General features: G+C 42.5%; 1 protein-coding gene across 4 annotated transcripts in view; it reads left to right on the top strand.

The window, feature by feature from the left end:
- The first annotated feature begins 3,534 nt into the window (after positions 1-3,534).
- SPTBN1 (spectrin beta, non-erythrocytic 1) overlaps positions 3,535-17,097 on the top strand; it is a 218,642-nt gene continuing 205,079 nt past the window's right edge. For 2 of the 4 annotated variants that reach the window (XM_039462786.2, XM_074400048.1), the window contains exon 1: positions 3,535-3,737. The gene's annotated coding sequence lies outside the window, so the exon portion shown is untranslated. Of the gene's footprint in view, positions 3,738-4,370; positions 4,463-16,951; positions 17,096-17,097 lie in introns of those variants that run through there. The other 2 variants (XM_010333600.3, XM_074400041.1) reach the window with 2 other exon arrangements.

Here is a 17,097-nt window from a genome sequence, read left to right as displayed (position 1 = left end):
ACTTTGGGAGGCTGAGCGGGGTAGATAGCCTGAGGTCAGGAGTTCAAGACCAGCCTGGACAACATAGTGAAACCTCATCTCTACTAAAAATACAAAAAAATTAGCTGGGCATGGTGGCACATGCCTGTAATCCCAACTACTCAGCAGGGTGAGGCAGGAGAATTGCTAGAAGCTGGGAGGTGGAGGTTGCAGTGAGCTGAGATTGGTGCCATTGCACTTCAGCCTAGTCAACAAGACGGAAACTCTGTCTCACAAAACAAAAACAAAAACAATAAAAAAAAGATGGGTTCTAATGGGTTAATATAACTAAGGAAATATAGTATCATTCTCTCTTTTCTAAATAAAACAGTTTGTAGCAGGCAATGCTGTTGCTTATCAGTATCTAGTTTCAGGTGTAGCCATATGACTCGCTTTCACAAATGAAGTGTTGGGAGAGGTATCCTAGTGTCATTTCTGGATGGAAGTACTTAGTTGCTGGTACTTCACTCTCCATCACACCCTTTGCTTACAATGGAAACTGTCGAAACACCCACTGACGTGGACGTACTATAATATTAAAGTGTTCTGGAATGCTGAACTGACACATGGAAGACAGCTCTCTTGGAGTGTCTTAGAACCACAGTTGATTTTTGTTAAGCAAAAAATTAACCTTTGTTGATTTGGGGACTTGCGTGTCATATTGTTTTAGGAAGTATGTGCTACAGCATCATAACGTAATCTATAGTTACTAATATATGTTAACAAGATTTTCCTTACTTTTTTTTTGAGACAGAGTGGCTCTGTTGCCCAGGCTGGAGTGCAGTGGCACGATCTCGGCTCACTGCAACCTCTGCCTACCAGGTTCAAACAATTCTCCTGCTGCAGCCTCCCGAGTAGCTGGGAGAACAGGCACGCACCACCACATCCCGCTAATTTTTTTTATTTTTAGTAGAGACGGGGTTTCACCTTGTTGCTTAGAATGGTCTTAAATTCCTGATCTCAGGTAATCCACCCACCTAGGCCTCCCAAAGTGCTGGATTACAGGCATGAGCCACTGTGCCCAGCCTTCCCCTACATTTTGATTAGAAAGATAAAATGACAATGTATATCTGTAAAAATTTTGTAATAAAGTATTTTGATGGGAGACACAGTCATATGTAATCACATGGTTTTAAAATGGAGAGTAGTATGTTACAAACATGTAGACTTCTAGGTTCCTTTAATTCAATCCTGATTCTAATATGAGAAGAAACGTCAATAAAGCTGCTTCTGAGATACGTGGGAATAATCCTACTGAGCTGTTATCACTGACTAAGGCTTTTTATCATTTTTAGATATTTGCCTTCCATAAAGATGTCTTCTCCAGTAACCTTTCCAATTGTACTATCTTTCCTTTGAATTGTTACTTCTTTTTGGTTGTTGGTACGCTGAGTTCTCCAGGGTGATTTTTTGCACTTAAGGGTAATAATTCAAAATTGCAAGGCAGGTGTACATACTGGGACTCTGAATCCTCGTCTTTCACATTTTTGGAATAATTACTGGTGCTTTACTAGAGTACCTTGCTAAGGCTGTGTGTGGACCCCGCCTTTTTTGTTGTTTTTTAAGGAAATTTTAAAAACAATGTAAGTGAGAGTGGAATGGGTTACAGGCGAATCATCCATCAAATGAAATTTTATTTAAGTACCGTTGTCTGTGATAAATTATTTAAGAATCACCATTTCAGAATAGCATTGGAAGAATTAACTTAAACGGATGCATTTCCCAAATAGTCACTGTTTTCTTTGGTATTTCATTAACATTGTGGGTGGGGAGGTGCCGGGGTAAAAAAATAAATTTATAAGTGAAAGAGAAACAACTTTTGCTTTTTAGTGGATTTTTCTTATTACCTAATGAAGGCAGCAGCTTACAAGTTGATTCTGTTTAATTCAACAAATATTTTTTAAGTGCTTGCTATGTACAGAGTGAAGAAGAAAGAACCCTACCCTCAGAGTTTACCATCTGGTTGTGTTGATTCACCTTCTGAGAAAAAAATGTATTTGCCTTCCTCAATTTTTTTCATATCTATTGGTAATAAACATAGGTACAAACATTCAAACTGATGAAGGCCTAAAAGGAAGAATCATCTTCAGTTTGCTGTGACAATTTCACGTAGTTTTATTTTTAAATATTCATTTAAAAATACATACAAACATATAAAACCATCAGGCCAGGTGCTAGTAGTGATCTGCGATATAAACATGATCCAAACTATTTGACTGCCTTGGTTTTCTGGTTTTGTTTTAATCCACGTGATCAGGGGTCTTTATGAGGAAAAGCCCTGGGGCTTTTTCAGCCTGGAAGGGCTCTCTTCCCTCTGAAAGCTCACAGTGCCGCCTTGGGCACCTTACAGAGCAAGGAGAAAATCAGTTTCTTCAAACTGTTTTCTAAAGAGCATTTCCATTCGTGGTCCTGGTGATTCCACCATCTTTTATTCACACTAGCGACGGTTCTGGAATTTCTACACAGCCTGAGGGGCCAGGTGACTGGGAAGGGGTACTGGCACATGACAAAAATTCGAGGAAACGTGTAGTTTCCGTTTCGGGGAATGCGCAGAGGGGAGAACTCAAGTCCCCGAGCCATCACGGGGTCCTCCACTGCGGCCGGACGACCCCACTCCTGGGAGTGACTGAGCAAGAGCAGCTGGCCTCAGGTTCGAGCGGAGCCTGCGCTGGGACAGGCAGGAGTTGGATGAACCACTTGTAGGGTCTGCTCCCAGCTACCCGTAAGCGAAAGGGTGGGTGAAAAAGCATTCACAAAGGAAGAACACATTAACCTCGCCAAGGAACTACCCCATCCCCCGACCCTCCAGCGCCCAAGGTTTCCCACGAAGAGGTCGCCGTCGCCCTTCTCCAAGCTGCGCAGAACCTGTAAGACATCACCAACTGCATCTCAAACCAACCAAGCAAGCGATGCTCCAAAACCTCCCTAAACACCCTCTCTCCCCAGCATTCCAAACGCAACATCAAGGGCGAAAAGAGGCTGCACAAGTCACGTAGAAAATTAGTCCGCCTCTTTCCTTGGCGATAATCGAATTAGTCTCAAATTAAACGTGAAATTGGCCCTCTTCGGCTGTGGGGACAAAGCCCCTATTGTCCTGCTCGGGTAGCGGCAGCAGCAGTGACCACCCGGCCCCAGCCAGCCCGGTCGGTCCCCGCCGCTGGGAGAATGAGGTCCGGACCGGGCTGGGGAAGAGCCTCCACTGGAGAGGACGTGGACGCGCCTGAGGCTCGGCTCTCCGGCCGAGCGAGCGCCGGGTGGGCGGCTGCGGGGTTCGGGGCGGGAGGAGAGGGCCTGCGAAGCCGAGGGAGCTGGCGGGAGGGAGGAGGGCGGAGGGCGTGCGCGAGGCAGCCCGCGAGTGCGCGCGTGTGTGCGCGCGCCCGCCCCGCGCGCTCCTCTCCTCTCCCCGCCCCTCGCCCCCTCCCTGCCAGCGCCCTCCTCCCCTCCTCCCCTCCTCCCCCCGCCCCCCGCGCTCCCGCCCAGCCCCCGGAATCAGTGCAGCTGTTGCCGTGCAGGCTGCAGATTCCTCCAGTCCCTCCCTCGGCCGCTTCTCCTCCCGGAGCGAGCGCGCAGCCCTGCGCAGCAGCGCCCACTGGTCCCGTCCTGTGAGCCCCGGCCCCAGCCGCGGACAGACCCGCGGAGTCGCCTCCCGGCCCACCCGCCCGGCCGCCGAGGAGCGGGAGGAGGACGGGACCCCGGCGCCCCCACCCCATCCCCGGGAGGTAGGCAGGGGCCCCGAGGCAGGGAGATGCCAGCTCACTGGGGCTGCCTCCCGGGCGGGCTCCGCGGCGGCGGACGGGCGGGAGGAAGGGCGCGGGCCCAGGGCCGGAGGACGCCGCTGCCCGCCTGCCCAGCGCCCGGGGAGTCGCGTGGGGGCTGGGAGTCTGCAGAGCCCGGGCGGGGGCGGCGCGGGGAGCCCAGGTCGCGGGTGCTCATTGGTACTCGGGTGATGCGGGGCGAGGGGCGGCAGGCTTTGCGGTGAGGCGGCAGCAGACTCGCCTTGCGCACCGCAGCCACCCGGCCCCAGCCCCAGCGCGGCGCGGCGATTCCTCCTCCGGGCCTCCACCGCCGCCTGTCTGCAGCCGGGCGCCGCGGGCCCTGGGCGGAGGTGGGTGCGAAACCAGCAGCCGGAGGGTCTATTTTCAGGTGCCCTCCCCGTGGCCCCGCGGGTGGGGAGCGGGGGCGGCGGTGACAGGGCCGGGCTCTGCGCTTAGCGGTGCCGAGGATGCGGCCAGGCGTGGTCCCCGCTGCGCCGCGCTGCAGCTGAGCAGGAGGCGGCGGCCCCGCGTCCCACCCCCGCCTCCTCCCCGCGCTCGCTACCCTCCAGCGCCCGCCCCCCACCGCCCTCTCTGCCGTCCCCACTCTCCCAGGGCTGGGCGTGAGCCGCCTCCGGGCGCCGAGCCGCCGCTGCGCCCGCCCTTCAGCTCTTGCACCCTCTCTTCAACAGGTTTGTCTGTGCGCGGGGACCCTCCGGGCCTGGCTTAGGGACGTGGGCTGGAAGCTCCTCTCGTCATCACCCCCCGCACCACGCCCACGGCCCTCTTTTGGGGGGGAGCCTTCTCTTTGTTTTTGTGATAGGAAAGGTGCCAAGTGCTGCCATCAGATGGGGAGGGGGTGGGGATCAGAACACAAACCTCTGTCCATTATTTTTCCAGTCGAAAGCCAGGCCAGATAGTGAGGTCAGGGTGAGTGTGGGGGTGCTTCGGCGGAGGAGAAAAACGAATTCGGTGGGGTTTATTTGGGCGGGGATGTGCTTTTTTGGCAAGATGGATGGCTCACGGTGCCCTCGCCGTGATGCAGCACAATGCAGCAGTATCGCAGCTTCCTCGGTTCTCCCTGGCTGGGCTTGGCACGGCCGCCCGGGGCCTGCGGCCCCCGCTCGGCCCCACCCAGGCCCGGGGCTGCCCTTGGCTAAGGCCTGGAGCTGCTGCTACCGTGTCCTGCAGCTTCAGCTGGATGTGGCGTCAGGAGGACCAGGTCACCTAGGTGTGAGCGGGGGAGAGTCTTCTCTTTTGGGATGATCTCTCCTGCACCTCTTATTGGGCTGCGTTCTGCCGGAGGGACGCCCTGCAGCACCAATGCAGGCAGAGGGTAGCCGGCCTGCGGATGCAGATCGGAATCTGATCTCTGACCAGCAGACCTGAGCCTTAGGGAGGGGCTGCAGGAAGGACGGAGCCCAGTCGTGTGCGGAGGCAATGGTGCAGTCAGTGTGGGGAGTCGCAGCGTTATTCTGTGGATCATCCATAATCTGTAACCACAGCTCAGCTATGCATTGATTTGTTTCTACATGAAAAGTTGGTGTTTATTAATTGGACCTTCACAACTGTGATATTATAGTACCTCGTCTGTCTTTGGTCAATTCAATACCAAGTGTGCATTTTTTCTATAGGAAACCATTTTTTAAATGAAATGATTAGTGTATTTTAGTTTTATGTCACTGACATACTGAAATTCAGTAGGTTGTTTTAAAAGATATTTATATTTTTTAATGGATAGTAAATGATTCCTTTAGCCTGTATTTGTTTTGTTTTCATCGTTTGCTTTTTCTGTAAGTCAAGTACAATTGCATTATTTGGATGCTTTATTAAGGATGACTAGCTGTATGAGTGTCATGATGGAGGGTAAATTGTTATTCAGATTTCTGTTGATTCAGATAGTGGAGTTAAGTGTCCAGGCATAACTAATGGGATTATGACAGTAACAGACTGCATTTATGTTTGTTTATATGCATTTTTTGTATACATGTTTTCACAGCTGTGACTGCAGAGAGGGTGGAGAGGGTCAGACCACTAAGGCCTCTTGACTGGTATCTAGTTAGTAGGAGATTGTTCTCACGTTTAGTCTCGGCCAGGACACAGGGAATTTCCTTTCTAAATGCCATTTCTATAATTCATTTATTCAGTGTGGGATGGCAAATGGGATAGATTTCAAATATCAACCCAGGCTCTTCTAAAATGTGTAGGTGAAAAAGGAAATTTCAGTATGCTAGCTGGAAGGGGAGCTCAGTGTTTGCAAGCCAAGGGCGTGCCTGCTTGTATTTTTAAAAATTTCTAATGAATCCAAGTTAGTGGCTTTTGATTTCATGTGGCTCTGTAGAATAGCACTGCATATACATTGTGTGGTATATATGCATTATTTTGAGTTTCTCTAATAGAGAGCCATTAAAATATGGGACTTTTTGGATTTGGGCTTCATGGTTGTGCTGGTTGTATAAAATCGTGTTGTGTGAAGATTTTTGTGAATGTTGTTTCCATGGATCATCCAGACGTTTTGGATTTACTTTGTTGTAAGAAATATCCTGTGTTGATGTCACAGAAGGTTTAGCTGTTCTGACTTACACACCAGGTGCAGAATTCTGTTGTGTTAAGCTGTTTGTAACTCTGTCGTTGCTGGAGTGACCAAACCTTCCTCTGAGAGGAGAAGTATTGGGCAGTGAAGGAACTGCTGTAACTTGGTTGTCTCCCACAGTTGAGGTTTTCTATGAAGAGATTCTCTTGGGCAAGACTAGTAACAACTATCTGTGATGTTGTAGAGCAAATGAGAAGACCTCACTCTGCTTGTGACACATCCTGAGCAGAGGCTTGGCACTGGCAGAGTTTCTTGGAAGAGTTTGTAGACCGATTGCTTTGTCTCGATGTATGAATGTATGATTTTACATGTGGATGTACTATTTTGACGTGGAAAGATTTTACTACTACTAAACAAACATAGACATGATTAGTGGAAATCATTCAACGTGGTTTTGTTGAAATAACTTTAAGCTTTTAATTTTAATAACATATTTCTATAGAACATTTTAAAGCCTATTTTTTTTTTTACGTGCAGTGACATGATGCTCCTTTAATTATGTTGCACCCTGACTAGTATCTTTATACTAGTCATTTGGCTTTATTTAACGTTCTGTGGATCTCCCTATGGTAGCCCTGGTTCTTTTACGACACTATTGAGAATGCAAACCATTCGTCCATAAGGAAAAGGCTAGCTACCTCTATTAGAAGAGTGAGCTTGGTAGGTGTGTAGAAGTGAGTAAAGCATCTCATGGATTTTTCTTGTAAGTTTTTAGTCTTTGCTTTTTCTCAGAGCACCTGTTTTTTTTTTGTTTTTTTTTTTGTTCAATAGACCTAGTTTATTTTCTGGTAACACTTGTAATTATATTTAAATTTTTATTGTATAGGAATAACATCATCAATCTTTTTTCTACTCAGTGGATAAACATAAATTATGCCAATTAGATATACCCGGGTTTCTATATTTTAAACATCTCTGAAGAAGGCATTTTCATAATGTCCCTTGTTATCATAGTGAGGTTTGTGGACCTCCAACATTAGACTTACCTGGGAGCTTGTTAGAAATGCAGATTCTTAGGCCCCACTCTGAACTCAGCTAATTGGAATTGGCATTCTAACAAGACCTTTAAGTGAGTTGTATGCACATTAAGTAAAGAAACTCTATTCTGTTCCTTCAGTAAAGGGACCTCAATATCAAAAGTTTCCTTCTTGCATTTTTCTTTTAATTTTTGCTGAAGTATCAGCACTTTTTTTTTCTTGATGGTGGTGACAAAAGGGAGGCACTCACTGTAAATTGTTTAATATAAAATTATTTTATAAAGCTGTTCTTTAATTTTGGTGGAAGAGTCCTATATACCATGGTTTATTTAGATTAATTAGTGTTTTAGGTTCTTTTGTAAAACACCTCTAAAGTTGCAAAACAGTTTTTCCCCCTCTGGAAGAAGAAGACATTGGTTTTGAGACATCAGAGCTGGAGGCTAGGAAGCTAACTCCTGAGCAGAGGGTCCCCTCTGCTCCCTCTTCTCTGCTCTGGCATCTTACTCTCTGTCATCTGATACAATCAATGTCCTGCCCTCTGGTCCAGTCTTTTCTTAGAGATGTTTTTTGAATCAAGTAATTGATAGGTACAAAATAATGTTCCTAAAATATATGTTAAAGAATCTTAAACTGGCTGGGCTTCTGCCTGTGATCCCAGCACTTTGGGATTGCTGAGGCGGGTGGATCACTTCAGGTCAGGAGTTCAAGACCAGTCCGACCAACATGGTGAAATTCCATCTCTATGAAAAATACAAAAATTATCTGGAAATGATGGCAGACACCTGTAATCCCAGCTACTGGGAAGGCTGAGGCAAGAGAATAGCATGAACTGGGGAGGCGGAGGTTGCAGTGAGCTGAGATCTCGCCACTGCATTCCAACCTGGGGACAGAGTGAGATTCCATCTCAGAAAAAAAAAAAAAGAATCATAAACCAGTGGACACTCAGGCAGCCACCACCTAGTTCAAGATGAGCCTTATTGTACATTCAGAGTCATCCCGTCTGAAATAATCCCTATCCTGAATTTTGTGCTTATCATTCCCTTCTCTATGGTTTATCCTTTTTAAAAAATCTTGATTGCGTATGATTTTGAACTTTATATCAAGGAGATTATGTATTTTTCTGACTCACATTCAGATTAACATTCTGTTCCCAAGGTTTATCCATTTCATGGCTGTATTTCATTCATTTTCACCTGCTATGTAGTATTCTACCGTGATCTATTTATTCGTTTTACTCTAGGTGGAGATTTGGATTGATTCCAGTTTTTTTGCTATTATAAAAGGACTGCTGTGAGTGGTTTCTGTACATGGCTCTTGGTACATATGTGGAGGCACACACACCCATTTTCTTTCTGTAGGGAGTGAAATTTTCTGGATCACAGGGCATGTGCATCATCAGTCTTACTAGAGAATGCCAAACTATTTTTCACAAAGTGATACTATTGATTGTGTTCCCACTAGCTCTAAGTGTTACAGTTGTTCCACAACCTTGCCAGTGCTTCATTTACCAGGCTTGAAAATCTTGTCCAGTGAAATGTTACCTCATTGTGATTTTTATTTACAATTTCCCTGGTTATTTAGGGATGTTGAATGTCTGTTTATATCATTAGCCATTTGGGTTCTTACTTTTACGAAGTACCTGTTCCGTCTTTCACCCATTTATCTTACTGATTTGTAGTTCTGTATGTACATTATCTACTAATCCTTTGTGGATTGTATGTGTTGCGACAGTTCTCACTTGTGTTTTTTTTTAACTCGAATTTGTGATTTCTTTTGATGATCAGTTATTTGTAATTTAGCAGAGTCCTAATCAGTTTTTTGTCCTTTAAGTTTTGTGAAGATAATTTTGTTATTGCAGAAAAATTTTGCTTTGTGGGAAAGAGCATTCGATTTGGAGTCAAACAGGTTCTGTGTCCAAATCCTAATGGTGTTGTATATTAACGTTACAGCTACAGCTAGGTGCTGGCCTTGGGCTAGTTACTCAAGACCACAGATTCCTCATTGGAAAAATAGAAATAATATTGATTTCCCTTACAGCTGTGAGACAGCAGTGTACAGTGCCAGGCACGTAGTGCATATGTAGTTGATAACAGTTCCCATTCCTTTCTCTTGGGACTGTCTAAACTCTCTGACCCACTGATCCCTTTTGATATGCTTTGCAAAAACTACCTAACATTTTTATGTCAGAAGAGCTATTAAATGGCTTATTCTAACTTTTATTTTTTGAAAAGGCGGCATTACCAGTGGCATTTATATATTGATTAATATATAAGTCTGAAGAGACCACTTACTAGAAACCATTATCAATTTAGGTTCTGGTTCTTGAAAGTAGTATGATTACGTTTGTTTGTACACATTTCTTTTGACCATTAAGCATTTATCCTATTAATGATCTTCCTTTGCTGCTACTCTGAGATTACTTTGTAATATGGTTTTTTATTTAATAAGTACTTGGATACATTCTCTTGACAGGACTTGAAGTTGTTATGGTTTTGTGGACTGGCTTAAAGTTGAATAAGAATTAGGACCATCCTGGTCAACATGATGAAAACCCATCTCTACTAAAAATACAAAAACTAGCTGGGCATGGTGGCGTGCGCCTGTATTCCCAGCTACTTGGGAGGCTGAGGCAGGAAAATTGCTTGAACCCAGGAGGCGGAGGTTGCGGTGAGCCGAGATCGCACCATTGCACTCCAGCCTGGGTAACAAGAGCGAAACTCCCTCTCAAAAAAAAAAAAAAAAAAGAATTAGTTCCTGAATCAAAGGACTATATAGTATATAGAATATATTTTATGTACCATACACAGAAGTTAAAATACCTTTTACAGGCTGGAATTGTGACTTTGGCTAGCCTTTAACCCTCTGGTCTCAGATCTCATTTTATAAAATGAAAGACTTAGATGAAATCATGGTAGGGGTTAAAACATGGCACATGGCATCTCTCCCTTCTGTTCCTGGCAGACATTGAAAATCAATAATAGTACTCGTTTTCCACTGAGCTGAGATAGAGTCTCCGTAATATTCTTGACTTGGTATTCCAGGCAATAACTACCAATCGATTAAATCTGGCACTCAGTTTTTAAGATTCTGTGATTATAAGATTCTTGAGAAACTTATCACATTGACAGTGTTCAGAGTACAGTGAGACAGCAAGAAGCTAGAAAAAAGGAAACAGGAGAGAAGAGAGTGTGGGGGCCCACAAGTTAAGGGAGCAAGTTACAGTGGTGGCCAAGGGAACAAGGAAGGGAGAGATTGGAGAATGGTTGTGAAGGCGCCGTCTTATGCCAGCTACTTATAGGGTGAATGGATGGGAGGTGGACCTAGTGGGTGAGGAGCTAAGGTGACAAAGATTTCAAATTTGAATAATGAAAAGGAAGATGTTTGGTGATGAGGGCAGAAATAGACAAGTCAAGGGCATGAGTGGTTATTTGATTGGGAACGATGTCAGTTTTGCTTTAAACATGTTTGAGTTTGAGGTTCCAGCACAACCCTCAGTGGAAAGAGGTCATGGTTAGAAAGGCTGATGGGAGGCTTTGGATGGAGAGGCCCTATGCTGCAGGCCCCAAGCTTCAGGCTCTTTATACACAACCCAACCACTTCACTCACACACTAAGTGACCTTGAGCAAACTGCCTAGACTTCTTCGTGTGCCTCAACATCTTCATCTGTAAAATAGTCATAATGAGAGTACCTACCACATAGGATTATTAAAGCCTAATGAGATAATTCAGTGCCCATCACAATAAATTTTAGTGATTATAAAATGTGAAATATTTGCTTAGTTTGTCTCCATTTTATACTTTCTTTTAAGTAAGCAGTTTGGTTTGTTTGAAAAGAGACATTCTGGCAAATAACAATCATTTAGATAAATAATGCCAAGTTCAAGCTATATTAAACTTGTTCCTAGACATCATGTCAAAATAATAGGAAAGGCAAATATGATTGATATATATGTATTTTTTAAACAAACAAGAAAATACTGAAGCCCTAGTATCTAAGGAAAGGATATGAGCAGATAGTTTATAAAAGAAGAAATCAAGGAGACTGATAACTGTTAAGTTCAAACTCACCGCTGTATGAAATACAGACTAAAATAGTCAACTGATGTTTTCATTTAAATTAATGGATACAGAATACGATCTGGGCTGCTGTGAGATGAGAACTCTACATCACTTGTTGAGAGAGTATTTTGATTAATACAGATTTAGGGGGAAATGGTTGGGTTATATACATAACAGAAGCCTTAAGTGCTTTTATCTTTTGAACTGAAATCTCACATGTAGCTCTGTAACCTAAAAAAAAAAAAAAACAATTAAAAACAAGGATGAGTTTTTAAACAAGGATTTTCTTGGCAACATAAATAGTGAAAAGGGAATTTTTTTTTAAAATGGAGCATAATCAAATAAATTATGGCACAACTGTAGGGTGGAATTCAATATAGAGCTTAAAATAATGATTTGGAAGAATATTGAGATGGGAAGCTGCTGATAATATGATGGTTACTGGAAATATCTGGATACAGAATGGTATAGTGTAGTATAATCCTACTTTTATTGTATTAAGTAAAAGACTGGAAGGAAATACATTAAAATGTTAATAGTTTGCTCTGGATGGTAGGTTGATGGGTAATTTCCTCTTTTGTATGAAAGGAAATTCCCATGACTTAATGTTTTCTTTTTGAGTTTTGAAGTATTTCGCAGTAGAGAAGAATACAGTAAATAATGTAATAGAAGACCATGAGGACCATTGCTTTTTTTTTTGTTTCAAGGACCATTTTTTTGTTTTATTTTGTTTTGTTAGAGATTGAGTCTTATTCTGTTGCCCAGGCTGGAGTGCAGTGGCACGAACACAGCCTCACTGCAGCCTCCACCTTCCAGGTTCAAACGATTTTCCTTCCTCAGCCTCCCAAGTAATTGCAGGCATATACTACCACACCAGACTAATTTTTAAATTCTTTTATAGAGATGGGGTTTTACCATGTTGCCCAGGCTGGTCTTAACTCCTGAGCTCAAGTGATCTGCCTGTCTTGGTCTCCAAAGTGTTGGGATTACAAATGTGAGCCACCACTCCCAGCCTTGAGGACCATTTTTTTAATAATCAAAAAAGCAATCAGCACTTTTAAAATTCTGATTTTTAAAAAGGAAAGAAAAAAGTAAATCTGTTTAATTGTAGATCATTAAGAAATAGTTTTAAATCCAACAATTGTTATATCTGTCCTTTGCAGTTTTCTAAGAGCAATGGATATAATGTGTAAGTCAGCATCTTAAGGGTGTAGGTGTGAGATAAATTAGTGTATTCATATGTATTCTTTACATTAACCTAGGGCAGCTTAAAATGTGGAGAGGACCTGGGTTCTTTGGGATTTCTAATTTCCACACTTGAGTGCAGAGCAGCGGAATTCCGTGACTTGCTTATTCTCACTTGTGGAAACCTAAACACTGCTACTGGAGCTAATTTGTAACCATTAGACCATCATGTTTCATTGGAATGGGTCAGAAATGAAGATAAAATTCCAAATGAACATTTTAAAATAAAAATTACTTCACATTTAGATTTACTTTCAGTGAATGGTGTCTCAGCATCTGGGAATATTGTAGGCTAAGATAGAGAAGAACTAATTTTAATATCCTTCCTTTTTTGTTTGAAGAGAAATTTCTATGTAATGTTAGTTTTTGTGTATGTACATATACAAAATATGTATATGTATATATACAAAATGATGCATAATATATCACGTTTATTATATATCTCTCACTCACACACACATAGGAAAGAGATGTGTGTGTTTGATTGAGTAATCTCTACCACAAAGGGAGGCACAAGGCTATTTTAAAACTTTTTAAATGGGGAATTTTATAGAGACAGTATTTTTTTTTTTTTTTTTTTTTTGAGACACAGTGTCGCTCTTGTTACCCATGCTGGAGTGCAAATGGCACAATCTCGGCTCACCGCAACCTCCGCCTCCTGGGTTCAGGCAATTCTCCTGCCTCAGCCTCCTGAGTAGCTGGGATTACAGGCACGCGCCACCACGCCCAGCTAATTTTTTTTGTATTTTTAGTAGAGACGGGGTTTCACCACGTTGACCAGGATGGTCTCGATCTCTCAACCTCGTGATCCACCCGCCTCGGCCTCCCAAAGTGCTGGGATTACAGGCTTGAGCCACCACGCCCGGCCGAGACAGTATTTTGAAAATGAATCCCATGAATGAGTCAAGTTGTTCTTAGCCAGTGGAGGAAATGTTTGGGAGGGAATAGTACTTTCTGTTTTATGATCCAACTCTCTAATGTATTGGTACTTTGTAAAATGTAGCTTACAAAAATTAATGAATTTCCATGAATTTTGTATATTTTCTGCCGTGAGCTTTAACCAAGTAGTTGTGTGAGGAAGCTTTCAGGATTAATTGTGCTTTGACATATGAAAGTAACATGTTATCAATATTGCTTTAAAACTGACCCTTGTTTATAGGAGTCATACTTCCATTCTTAATTAAACTCTCAACTGTGAGAGTAAACATCTAAGTGATTTTTAGAGTATCTCGGCTGTAGAATCGAGAGAGCCTTGTTAGTTCTGATCTTTAATATACATATTTGAAGCCACTAGTTAGGCAGTAAAATATATATTCAAACATAACTATAGATTTTTACCCAATAGATCAACTAGTATGAAATTTAGAATGATATATAAATATAATAAAATTTATTCCTTTGAGGTATGTATGTTCAATGTGTAATTTGTATAATTAAATATGTTTATACTTAAAAGTTCATGAGCCTATTAACAGTGGTTATCTTAGGTAATGGAAGAGCAGATTTCGTCTCCTATATTCTCTCCATGTTTTCTAAGTTTTAGGAAATACTAATAAATTCCTGCTCTTTATCAAAAAAATCCTAACACTTCAGACCAATCCTCATTTTAGCTGGATGAAAACTAATGATTAATCAGCTAAATATATTCTCTGCTGTTCAGTTTTTTTCGACTAAACTTAGAAAAGCAGTATTAATAATAAAGTTATAAAGAACACTGAAATTTTTAAAAGATCTTTTCATTCCTTGTTTAAATGTTCATTTCTGTTACAGCCTTGGTAGTTTGTTCATTACTTCTGCAGAGTGTGGGAAAAGATGTAGGAACTGGGCCACAAGGGAGCCTGACAGAAACATTGCCCAGGAGGAATCAGCCCCTAATGGCCACTGTGTTTGGCTCTGGGTGAAGTTTCGTTTCCCTGCACTCTTGGGTGGCTGTTTCAGGGATACATTTTGTTCTAGTGTGTTTGCCACAAGGCCAAATCTAAATGCTCAAGGGTTGTACCCTTTTCTGGAATGTTCTTTACCAGCCGTACAGAGTCTTGGGCTGGAATAGGGCCTTTTTTAAATTTTAATTTTTATTGTTTGGCCCTTGTCCCTCTTTGTCTTATTTACTTCAACGGGAAGGAAAACTTAGATTCTTCCTTAAAACAGTGCTTATTTATTTTGATCTGTGATGTTTAAACATTTTCCGTGGCATTTGGAAACCTGTAAGCATAGGAGTGCTTTTATAGTGATTAAAATAGTCTTAAAAGTTAAAATATTGTTTTTATTTTTACCACTTTAGAATCCCTGAATTTTTTTGACAATGTCTGCTAATATGCACAATATATGTAGTTTTTTTGAATTGCTTATAAAAAATATATACCATCACAAAGGCATAAATGAACATAAAAATCATCATAAAAAATACAAAAGCATTTTTAAGATATTTACCAAAATAACAGATGTTTGTTTTAGATCATATAGAGAATAAAGATGAATACAAATAAGACAATTAAAATCACTAGGTACCGCATGACCCCAGAAACATGCAGTTAATATTTTAGTATTTCTTGGTTGGGCGCAGTGGCTCACGCCTATAATCCCAGCACTTTGGGAGGCAGGCAGGTAGATCACAAGGGCAGCAGTTCGAGACAAGCCTGGCAAACATAGTGAAACTCCTCCGCCTCTACTAAAAATACAAAAATTAGCCAGGTGTGGTGCTGGGCACCTGTAGTCCCAGCCACTTAGAAGGCTGAGACAAAAGACTCACTTGAACCAGGGAGGCAAAGGTTGCGGTGAACTGAGACTGTACCATTGCACTCCAGCCTGGGTGACAAAGCGAGACTCCGTCTAAAAAAAAAAAAAATTTAGTGTTTATTTTTAAGCCTTTTCTTCCTCTGTGCATATTTTTTCATCTCACGAATTTATACTAAGGGCTAATCCTCAAGTCTTAGACTGAACATGTAAAGTTTGGACAATTTGTATAATCACATGATGATGTTCAGCACTCTTGGAATTTATGCATGTCTCATGGCAAAACCTAAAATCTAATGACTGGTCTATAGTTAAAGCTATAGCAGGAACACTGTCTCTTGCCCTGAGCTGTTTTAGGGGTGGGATGTTAAAGAAAAATGGTGAAGAAAGAGAGAATTCAAAAACTTGTTTATTATAGCTATTTATCTTTTCTGAATAATGTCTTTTTACAATGGAAAAATACCAGAAATTAAGTTCTTGTTAGATAATGTGCCTTCTGTTTTGTTCTGAAGGGAATTCCCATCACAGTTGCATTAATTCCCCTGAGAGACATCTCTGTATGCTTCAGAAAACATCTGATTTTACTTTTGCCTTCAGATTTCAGAAAGTCTTGGAAACAGCTCCCATAACGAACGTGTTGCAGTGGAATGGATGTGGCTATTATAATCTTGGTTTTAAGTGTAATAAATTTTACTGGGCTGGGTTTGGTTGTAACTGTTGAAAGCATATACTAGTGCTCACCTTTCTTGGGGTCTTTGTATTTGCTGGATTTTTAAAAATTCTATGTTGGGATTTAGGATCTGTTATGAGAAGGAAAAGCTACATGTGTATTTGATTATGGAAGCCAGTCCTTTAAGCTTTAAGGACATCAGATGGATGGAGGTGACTTGCTGGCCTTTGTTGCCTTAACTCTAGTATTTGGCTTATTTCGGAGGAAGGTGCCAAAATGACTTTCACATCTGCTGCGGGAAAAGAGAGTGGGAAGAGCAGAGAAATATCCTTTTATTGGAAGATAAAGCCCTTTCCAGCAATTTCCTCTAGAAACTTGGGGGTTGCTGTTAGTCTCATTTGGGTGATGGTCCCCAAGGAAAAGTGACAAATGGCCGCTTTCTGGGGTATAAACACTAAAGGCCAGTGGCGGCCCTTTTCACAGTTAAGAGGGAAAATCAGAGCTGGACTGGGTGGACTTTCTCCAAATAAGGGATTCTTCTGAAACACCCAAACTGATGGGAATCATTGTATTTGCAGATGGCCAAAGCCCATCAAGGGAAATGCTTGATGGTTACTGTGCCTGAGCTGTCTGAAGCCTGGTATAGGATTCTCAACTTGATCTTGAAGCAGCTGCAAATGTTAGATCTTGACATTTGGGATGGCAGCAAGACCAGGCAGTTCCCAGAGTGGTCCCAGTGGCCTAGGTTAGGGGAGGGCAGGGGGCTGGAATGTGGCCTTAGCCGGACCTCTGAGCAGATGAGAATACCTGTCACTATTTTGGGAGATGAGTTGTTGGAGATATCAGTCAGGTGACTTCCCTGAGAGAGGCCTGGTCCTTCTCACAGCAAGGTTGACAAGTCTGTGCTGCCAGTTGTCCTTAAATACTCAGTTTATCTCCTGGGGTGGAGTTGGGGAAGCACCTCTACCCTGGAGCAAAGAGATTTGCCTGTCATTTGGGAAGGAAAGAAACCAGAACACATCTTGTGTTTCATTCTTTGTTTCAAAGGT

The sequence above is a fragment of the Saimiri boliviensis genome, chromosome 1, assembly GCF_048565385.1.
Source record: "Saimiri boliviensis isolate mSaiBol1 chromosome 1, mSaiBol1.pri, whole genome shotgun sequence".
NCBI classification, from domain to species: domain Eukaryota; kingdom Metazoa; phylum Chordata; class Mammalia; order Primates; family Cebidae; genus Saimiri; species Saimiri boliviensis.
Note: the sequence above shows the minus strand (reverse complement) of the source record. Positions and strands in the feature narration are given on the sequence as shown.